Source organism: Pseudophryne corroboree, chromosome 12, assembly GCF_028390025.1.
Source record: "Pseudophryne corroboree isolate aPseCor3 chromosome 12, aPseCor3.hap2, whole genome shotgun sequence".
Lineage (NCBI taxonomy): Eukaryota > Metazoa > Chordata > Amphibia > Anura > Myobatrachidae > Pseudophryne > Pseudophryne corroboree.
The window spans coordinates 3327163-3339121 of NC_086455.1; the positions used below are offsets into that span (position 1 = coordinate 3327163).

An 11959-nucleotide genomic window follows, 5' to 3' on the forward strand; every position below is an offset into this window, starting at 1 on the left:
CCTGTACAGTGTGTAGCTCTGCAGTCAGTAACATACAATGTTATATGTTTTCCTCTACAGTGTGTGGATTTGCAGTCAGTAACATACAATGTTATGTTTTCCTGTACAGTGTGTAGCTCTGCAGTCAGTAACATACAATGTTATATGTTTTCCTGTACATTGTGTGGATTTGCAGTCAGTAACATACAATGTTATATGTTTTCCTGTACATTGTGTGGATTTGCAGTCAGTAACATACAATGTTATTTGTTTTCCTGTACAGTGTGTGGATTTGCAGTCAGTAACATACAATGTTATATGTTTCCTGTACAGTGTGTGGATTTGCAATCAGTAACATACAATGTTATATGTTTTCCTGTACAGTGTGTGGATTTTCAGTCAGTAACATACAATGTTATATGTTTTCCTGTACAGAGTGTGGATTTGCAGTCAGTAACATACAATGTTATATGTTTTCCTGTACAGAGTGTGGATTTGCAGTCAGTAACATACAATGTTATAAGTTTTCCTGTACAGAGTGTGGATTTTGCCTCTTTGGAATGAATTTATTGCTGAATACTATATGCTGACCTTTACCACTGTCACACCCTATATGATATTAGTATGGCTTGTGTGGCAGAACGCTTCCTCTGAGGCCTATCTCTGTGTCAGTCAGTGCGCTTTCTATAATCTCCCAGTAATTCTGATTTATCAGTGACACCTAGATGCCATCCCAGTGACGATCCCTACCAGCGGCCGGCCAGGAGTATATGACTGCGCAGTAATCCGCTCGGTGACCCGCTAGAGCTCTTCGTGCCCTGGTAAAACATTAAACCGCCCGGCACTCATATTCATAAAACCTGTACGTGCTTCTTTGTTGTTACTGTACCTCTTTTATGTCTGTAATTGATTTTTTTTATTACCGCAGCAATATCCCCGATTGCTGCATCTTAGCTGAAGCGATACTGGACCGGCGATGGCAGACGTAGCTCCGCCATGGCATTCTCTGCCATTGGGCACAGTCCCTCTGACTCAAAAAAGAAATAAACTGTAAAATAGATATATATATATTTTTTTCTTCTGAAAACAGAAATGTTTTATTCCACTGAGATGACAGAATTTTTACAATGTTTGTCGCCGACCGACAAAATAATGGATAATGGTTGCGGAAGTGCGCAGGGCATTGGTGGCCATGTTGTGGTCTGAGGCTATATGACAGCAGCCACCAGGGCATTGGTTACATACAGAATATGAAGTGACTCCTGCTGCACAGAAAGTGACACTGACTGGCCTCATTCTCCCTGTCAGTAACTTACTGACAGCTGCTAGCACCAGCACTGCCCCAGCACAGTGTAAGGCAGGACAGAGGGGTCAGTGACAACCCATAGGGGCTCATTGTATATATGCATGTACAGGTGTCACCGGTCCTAGTTGCTTAACAACCAAAAACATGGCGGCGGCTCGTCAGCCATCACGTGACAGAAACCAGCTCCCTTCCAGGTTGAGCCTGTGCTCACCTTCTGCCCCCGCCCCCTTCTACCAGCAGCCAGTGAGACGCAGGGGAGGCAGAGCGGTGTGCGGGATGGGGGCGTGTGATTGGTGAAGGTGCAGCTAGGGGGCGGGGTGACAGGGAGGTGCGGCATGCAGCTGGAGGTGCCGCTCAGTGTCAGGTTGGACTGTACAGGAGACGGGACTGCGCTCCGGAGGTGAGAACCGGGGAGGAGCGGGACTGGGGAGGCGGAGGGTGGACGCTTGCTCCGGGGAAGGAGGTGGTAATTGTATGCATTATGTGCGCCTTACTAGTATGTAACCATTCCCTGTATCGCACCTGGCACTGGGGGGTATATATATATATATATATATATATATATATATATATATATATACTGTATGCATCATTATATATTACCTGTATCACACCTGTCACTGGGGGTGCTATATATACTGTGCGCATCATTATATATTACCTGTATCACACCTGTCACTGGGGGTGCTATATATATATATATATATATATATATATATATATATATATATATATATATAGCACCCCCAGTGACAGGTGTGATACAGGTAATATATAATGGTGCACACAGTATATATAGCACCCCCAGTGACATGTGTGATACAGGTAATATATAATGATGCGCACAGTATATATAGCACCCCCAGTGACAGGTGTGATACAGGTAATATATAATGATGCATAGTGTATGTATATATATATATATATATATATATATATATATATATATATATACATACACTATGCATCATTATATATTACCTGTATTACACCTGTCACTGGGGGTGATATATATATATATATATATATATATACACTATGCATCATTATATATTACCTGTATTACACCTGTCACTGGGGGTGCTATATATATATATATATATATATACACTATGCATCATTATATATTACCTGTATTACACCTGTCACTGGGGGGTGCTATATATACTGTGCGCATCATTATATATTACCTGTATCACACCTGTCAATGGGGGGTGCTATATATATACACTATGCATCATTATATATTACCTGTATCACACCTGTCACTGGGGGGTGCTATATATACTGTGTGCATTATTATATATTACCTGTATCGCAACTGTCACTGGGGGGTGCTATATATACTGTGTGCATCATTATATATTACCTGTATCGCACCTGTCGATGGGGGTGCTATATATACTGTGTGCATGATTATAAATCACCGGTATCACACCTGTCACTGGGGGTGCTATATATACTGTGTGCATCATTATATATTACCTGTATCACACCTGTCACTGGGGGGTGCTATATATACTGTGCGCATCATTATATATTACCTGTATCGCACCTGTCACTGGGGGGTGCTATATATACTGTGCGCATCATTATATATTACCTGTATCACACCTGTCACTGGGGGTGCTATATATACTGTGTGCATCATTATATATTACCTGTATCGCACCTGTCACTGGGGGGTGCTATATATACTGTGTGCATCATTATATATTACCTGTATCACACCTGTCACTGGGGGGTGCTATATATACTGTGTGCATTATTATATATTACCTGTATCGCAACTGTCACTGGGGGGTGCTATATATACTGTGTGCATCATTATATATTACCTGTATCGCACCTGTCGATGGGGGTGCTATATATACTGTGTGCATGATTATAAATCACCGGTATCACACCTGTCACTGGGGGTGCTATATATACTGTGTGCATCATTATATATTACCTGTATCACACCTGTCACTGGGGGGTGCTATATATACTGTGTGCATCATTATATATTACCTGTATCACACCTGTCACTGGGGGGTGCTATATATACTGTGCGCATCATTATATATTACCTGTATCGCACCTGTCACTGGGGGGTGCTATATATACTGTGCGCATCATTATATATTACCTGTATCACACCTGTCACTGGGGGTGCTATATATACTGTGTGCATCATTATATATTACCTGTATCGCACCTGTCACTGGGGGGTGCTATATATACTGTGTGCATCATTATATATTACCTGTATCGCACCTGTCACTAGGGGGTGCTATATATACTGTGCGCATCATTATATATTACCTGTATCACACCTGTCACTGGGAGGGGGGGTGGTGGTGCTATATATACTGTGCGCATCATTATATATTACCTGTATCACACCTGTCACTGGGGGGTGCTATATATACTGTGCGCATCATTATATGTTACCTGTATCGCACCTGTCACTGGGGGTGCTATATATACTGTGTGCATTATTATTTATTACCTGTATCACACCTGTCACTGGGGGGTGCTATATATACTGTGCGCATCATTATATATTACCTGTATCGCACCTGTCACTGGGGGGTGCTATATATACTGTGCACATCATTATATATTACCTGTATCGCACCTGTCACTGGGGGGTGCTATCAGGGGTGTATCTAGGGGTCCGAGCGCCCCTGGCAAAGTAGGGAGCTGGCGCCCTCCCTACACACATTTGGAATAAGGTGTGAGTATTGGAAATGGGGCATGGTCTTGTGGGGAAGGACGTGGATACAATAGTACTTACAATTCAAATTATGCCACACAGTAGTGTCCCTTATTCACATTACACCGCAGTAGTGTCTCGTATTCACGTTACACCATCCCTCCCCCCTAACCCACCTTTCCCACAGCCTGACCTTAACCTGCCCCCCTCCCCCAAAAGCTTCTTCAGTGGTGCCTAACCCTAACCCACCCTTCCTAATCTCCCTCCCTGCAGCCTAGCCCTTCCGCCCTTGCAGCCTAACCCTAACCCTCCCACGTAGCTTGCCAGTGGATACTTTGGCACCAACTCGATCCGGATTTTGGCATTCTGCATCGCTATCTATGTTGGGATGCCAGCATCAGCATTCTGAGCAGTTTCGGGATGCTGGCGTCAGCTTTCCGACCGCCGGGATGCCAAATGCCGGCATCTTGACTGCATCCTGAATGAAATGCTAATGAGATGCTGTGAGAGGAGCCTCAAATTGACCCAGCCATTAACCAAACACCATTAGTTGGGTGGTAGAAGTGTTTCCTGTTAGAAAAAAACATCAGGGTGCCATCACTTCCAAGATAAAATGATCAATTATACAATTAAGTGATATACATTTCCTTGAACCTGGCCTTGAAATAGGTAAGATATGTATTTTCTTTATTACACGCAACAAGTTAAAGTTTTCATTTACTTTCTACTTACGTACATCTAACATACATGAAAATCGTGTAGTTTTCCAGGTACTACAGTCCCTTCTCCCAAACACTGACACTTTATTATTATCTTAACAATATCTAATAATTGCTGTGTACCTGGTGAGAGTCTGTTACTGTAGTAGTAGTAGTAGTAGTAGTAGTAGTAGTAGTAGTAGTAGTAGTAGTAGTAGTAGTAGTAGTAACAGTAGTAACAGACTCTCACCAGGTACAGTCTGACAGTACTGCTTTTCTATCCTTTGGACTTGGGTGGCACAGCCAGGCGGCGCCCCCTCCTTGCCTGGCGCCCCTGGCGAGTGCCATCCTGGCCAATAGGAAGATACACCCCTGGGTGCTATATATACTGTGCGCATCATTATATATTACCTGTATCGCACCTGTCACTGGGTGGTGCTATATATACTGTGCACATCATTATATATTACCTGTATCACACCTGTCACTGGGTGGTGCTATATATACTGTGCACATCATTATATATTACCTGTATCACACCTGTCACTGGGTGCTGCTATATATACTGTGCACATCATTATATATTACCTGTATCACACCTGTCACTGGGTGGTGCTATATATACTGTGCGCATCATTATATATTACCTGTATCACACCTGTCACTGGGGGGTGCTATATATACTGTGTGCATCATTATATATTACCTGTATCACACCTGTCACTGGGGGTGCTATATATACATTGTGTGCATCATTATATATTACCTGTATCACACCTGTCACTGGGGGGTGCTATATATACTGTGTGCATCATTATATATTACCTGTATCACACCTGTCACTGGGTGGTGCTATATATACTGTGCACATCATTATATATTACCTGTATCACACCTGTCACTGGGGGGTGCTATATATACTGTGTGCATCATTATATATTACCTGTATCACACCTGTCACTGGGGGATGCTAAATATACTGTGTGCATCATTATATATTACCTGTATCGCACCTGTCACTGGGGGGTGCTATATATACTGTGTGCATCATTATATATTACCTGTATCACACCTGTCACTGGGGGGTGCTATATATACTGTGTGCATCATTATATATTACCTGTATCAAACTTGTCACTGGGGGGTGCTATATATACTGTGTGCATTATTATATATTACCTGTATCGCACCTGTCACTGGGGGGTGCTATATATACTGTGTGCATCATTATATATTACCTGTATCACACCTGTCACTGGGGGATGCTAAATATACTGTGCGCATCATTATATATTACCTGTATCACACCTGTCACTGGGGGGTGCTATATATACTGTGTGCATCATTATATATTACCTGTATCACACCTGTCACTGGGGGTGCTATATATACATTGTGTGCATCATTATATATTACCTGTATCACACCTGTCACTGGGGGGTGCTATATATACTGTGTGCATCATTATATATTACCTGTATCACACCTGTCACTGGGGGGTGCTATATATACTGTGTGCATCATTATATATTACCTGTATCACACCTGTCACTGGGGGATGCTAAATATACTGTGTGCATCATTATATATTTCCTGTATCGCACCTGTCACTGGGGGGTGCTATATATACTGTGTGCATCATTATATATTACCTGTATCACACCTGTCACTGGGGGATGCTAAATATACTGTGTGCATCATTATATATTACCTGTATCACACCTGTCACTGGGGGGTGCTATATATACTGTGTGCATCATTATATATTACCTGTATCAAACTTGTCACTGGGGGGTGCTATATATACTGTGTGCATTATTATATATTACCTGTATTACACCTGTCACTGGGTGTGCTATATATACTGTGTGCATCATTATACAGGTTGAGTATCCCTTATCCAAAATGCTTGGGACCAGAGGTATTTTGGATATCGGATTTTTCCGTATTTTAGAATAATTGCATACCATAATTAGTTATCATGGTGATGGGACCCAAGTCTAAGCACAGAATGTATTTATGTTACATATACACCTTATACACACAGCCTGAAGGTCATTTTAGCCAATATTTTCTTTAACTTTGTGCATTAAACATAGAGTGTCTACATTCACACAATTCATTTGTTTCATATACACCTTATACACACAGCCTGAAGGTCATTTAATACAATATTTTTAATAACTTTGTGTATTAAACAAAGGTTGTGTACACTAAGCCATCAAAAAACAAAGGTTTCACTATCTCACTCTCACTCAAAAAAGTCCGTATTTCGGAATATTCCGTATTTCGGAATATTTGGATATGAGATACTCTACCTGTATTTGTAATAACTTTGTGTATTAAACAAAGTTTGTGTACATTGAGCCATCAAAAAACAAAGGTTTCACTATCTCACTCAAAAAAGTCCGTATTTTGGAATATTCCGTATTTCGGAATATTTGGATATGGGATACTCAACCTGTGTATTACCTGTATTACACCTGTCACTGGTGGTATTACATATATTCTGTGTGCATTATTATATATTACCTGTATTATATATATATATATATATATATATATATATATATATATATATATATATATATATATATATATACCTTCCCTGCATTGCACTTGTATATCATAGATACACATTCCCTGTATGACATCTGTCACTGGGGGTTATTATATATATATAAAATATCGTGTGCATTATTATATATTCCCTGTATTACACCTGTATTATATATACACATTCCCCCCATCACACCTGTCACTGGGTGGTATTATATTTACTGTGTGCATTATTATATATTCCTTGTATTAGACTGGTATTATAAATGCATATTCCCTGTATTACACCCGTCACTCGGGTTTGTTATTATATATACTGTGTGCATTATAATATATTCCCTGTATTACACCGGTATTATAAATGCATATTCCCTGTATTACACTGGTCACTGGGGGTTATTATATACTGTGTGCATTATTATATATTCCCTGTATTACACCTGTCACTAAGGGTATTATATATATATACTGTGTGCATTATTATATATCCCCTGTATTACACTGGTATTATAAATGCATATTCCTTCCCTCACAGCTGTCACTGGGGGTAGGGGGGGGGGGGGGGGGTGGTATTATATGTACACATGTATACATTACACCTGCCAGTTATTATATGTACACATGTATACATTACACCTGACAGTTATTATATGGACACATGTATACATTACACCTGACAGTTATTATATGGACACATGTATACATTACACCTGACAGTTATTATATGGACACATGTATACATTACACCTGACAGTTATTATATGGACACATGTATACATTACACCTGACAGTTATTATATGGACACATGTATACATTACACCTGCCAGTTATTATATGTACACATGTATACATTACACCTGCCAGTTATTATATGGACACATGTATACATTACACCTGCCAGTTATTATATGTACACATGTATACATTACACCTGCCAGTTATTATATGGACACATGTATACATTACACCTGCCAGTTATTATATGTACACATGTATACATTACACCTGACAGTTATTATATGGACACATGTATACATTACACCTGACAGTTATTATATGGACACATGTATACATTACACCTGACAGTTATTATATGTACACATGTATACATTACACCTGCCAGTTATTATATGGACACATGTATACATTACACCTGACAGTTATTATATGGACACATGTATACATTACACCTGACAGTTATTATATGGACACATGTATACATTACACCTGACAGTTATTATATGGACACATGTATACATTACACCTGCCAGTTATTATATGGACACATGTATACATCAGTGACGTGTGGTAAGGTGAGGCAGAGCCTTTCCTGTCATAATCTTTGTGCCAGAGTTTTGACTGCGTAAAGTATATGAATAATACAAAGAATAGGGTTGAAATATCTTCTTTGCATTATTCTATTAATTATTATAGCCAAAACTCTGGAGTAAAAAGTCTATGGCAGGGGAGGCAGTGTCTCACCTGGCTATCTTTTCCGTATATCTCTGATCAAAACTCACCAAATTTCCTGGAGTGTATATTGCTGCACCTGTGTATAATGCCCAGATGTATATACTGCTGCACCTGTGTATAATGCCCAGATGTACGCTTTGGCTCATATATTACATGTAAATCTGGCTCTTGTGCTAGCCAGTGCCTCCTGAGCTATTTAGCTCACCGCACGTACCTGCTATACATTACATTACACTTGACAGTTATTATATGGACACGTATATATTACATTACACCTGACAGTTATTAGCTGGACTCAATGTATACATTACATTACACCTGCCAGTTATTATATGGACACATGTATACATTACATCTGACAGTTATTATATGGACACACGTATACATTACACCTGCCAGTTATTATATGGACACATGTATACGTTACATTACACCTGACAGTTATTATATGGACACATGTATACGTTACACTACACCTGACAGTTATTATATGGACACATGTGTACATTACATTACACCTGACAGTTATTATATGGACGCACGTATAGATTACACCTGACAGTTATTATATGGACACACGTATACATTACACCTGACAGTTATTATATGGACACACGTATACATTACACCTGACAGTTATTATATGGACACACGTATACATTACATTACACCTGACAGTTATTATATGGACACATGTATACATTACACCTGACAGTTATTATATGGACACACGTATACATTACATTACACCTGACAGTTATTATATGGACACATGTATACATTACACCTGACAGTTATTATATGGCACATGTATACATTACATTACATTACACCTGACAGTTATTATATGGACACATGTATACATTACACCTGCCAGTTATTATATGGACACATGTATACGTTACATTACACCTGACAGTTATTATATGGACACACGTATACATAACATTACACCTGACAGTTATTATATGGACACACGTATACATTACATTACACCTGACAGCTATTATATGGACACATGTATACATTACATTACACCTGACAGTTATTATATGGACACATGTATACATTACATTACACCTGACAGTTATTATATGGACACACGTATACATTACACCTGACAGTTATTATATGGACACACGTATACATTACACCTGACAGTTATTATATGGACACATGTATACATTACACCTGCTAGTTATTATATGGACACACGTATACATTACACCTGACAGTTATTATATTTACACATGTATACATTACACCTGACAGTTATTATATGGACACATGTATACATTACACCTGCCAGTTATTATATGGACACACGTATACATTACATTGCACCTGCCAGTTATTATATGGACACACGTATACATTACACCTGACAGTTATTATATGGATGCACGTATAGATTACACCTGACAGTTATTATATGGACACACGTATACATTACATTACACCTGACCGTTATTATAAGGACACACGTATACATTACATTTCACCTGACAGTTATGATATGGACACACGTATACATTACATTACACCTGACAGTTATTATATGGACACACGTATACATTACATTGCACCTGCCAGTTATTATATGGACACACGTATACATTACACCTGACAGTTATTATATGGACACACGTATACATTACACCTGACAGTTATTATATGGACACATGTATACATTACATTACACCTGACAGTTATTATATGGACACATGTATACATTACACCTGCCAGTTATTATATGGACACATGTATACGTTACATTACACCTGACAGTTATTATATGGACACATGTATACGTTACACTACACCTGACAGTTATTATATGGACACATGTATACATTACACCTGCCAGTTATTATATGGACACATGTATACATTACACCTGCCAGTTATTATATGGATACATGTATACATTACACCTGACAGTTATTATATGGACACATGTATATAGTGTTCATTCTAGCACCCTGCACCTTTCAAAACACGTGCAGTTCCTCTTTCCTGCCTGGGGTGTCGCTCTCTCCTTTGGTGCTTCTCAGCACACTCAGGTCTGTATTTCAGTGCCGAGATACAGACCAGAGCGTTCTGAGAAGCACCAGAGCAGAGAGCGACACCCCAGGTAGGAAAGGAGAACTGCATGGATTTTGAAAGGTGCAGGGTGCTAGAATGAACACTATGTATACATTACATTACACCTGACAGTTGTTATATGGACACATGTATACATTACACCTGACAGTTGTTATATGGACACATGTATACATTACATTACACCTGACAGTTCTTATATGGACACACGTATACATTACACCTGACAGTTATTATATGGACACATGTATACACTACATTACACCTGACAGTTGTTATATGGACACATGTATACATTACACCTGACAGTTATTATATAGACACATGTATACATTACACCTGACAATTATTATATGGACACATGTATACATTACACTACCCCTGACAGTTATTATATGGACACACGTATACATTACATTACACCTGACAGTTATTATATGGACACGTGTATACATTACACCTGACAGTTATATGCATACATGTCTGTATAACATTACAACTGGCAGTTATTATATGGACCCAGTTAGTATAAAACGCTTGTACGTTTGTCATGGGTGGGGGTACCATGCGACTCATTATCTGTTTTTGCCTGACAAATGCAGGGGTTCTGCCACTTGTGAGTTGGGGACAGTGGCTATAAAAGTTTGCACCTCTTTGGCGTATGTTCACAGTGATTGATTACAAGTATTTGTACTTTTTGCTCAGATAACTCCTAAGCTGGTGCAATCGGATATCCTAACATGTTTCATAATTTAGTGCAGTCCATTTGTTTGTGCAATAAATACAGGTGTCTGTGTGAGGCCTTTCAGTGAGCGTACTTACAAGCAAGAGCTTCATCATGAAGATAAAAAGAACTTTTAAAGACGCTCCAATGAGCGGCTGCTTACAAAGACGTTTTTATTTTTCTGTAGCTCACCACACAAAAAGAAATGAGCATGATAGGTATGGTTTCCTATTTTGCAGGATTGTTCCCAGTGCTTTCTCAGAGTCCCGCCTGAGCTGGCACCAGCATGGAGGGGGTAATTGTCGCCCCATGCGGCTGCTGAACAGGCTCTTCCTATTCTGTTTGTTCTGACAGTGAAACTAATTGCTGTGCAGTGAAACTTGCCCAACCCAGGTCAGTCCGTTCTCTGGCTGCT

At 39.4% G+C, this 11959-nt stretch overlaps 1 protein-coding gene across 3 annotated transcripts in view; it reads left to right on the forward strand.

The window, feature by feature from the left end:
- The first annotated feature begins 1581 nt into the window (after positions 1–1581).
- CGN (cingulin) overlaps positions 1582–11959 on the forward strand; it is a 48220-nt gene continuing 37842 nt past the window's right edge. For 2 of the 3 annotated variants that reach the window (XM_063946682.1, XM_063946688.1), the window contains exon 1: positions 1582–1685. The gene's annotated coding sequence lies outside the window, so the exon portion shown is untranslated. The remainder of the gene's footprint in view (positions 1686–11959) is intronic. The other variant, XM_063946687.1, reaches the window with a different exon arrangement.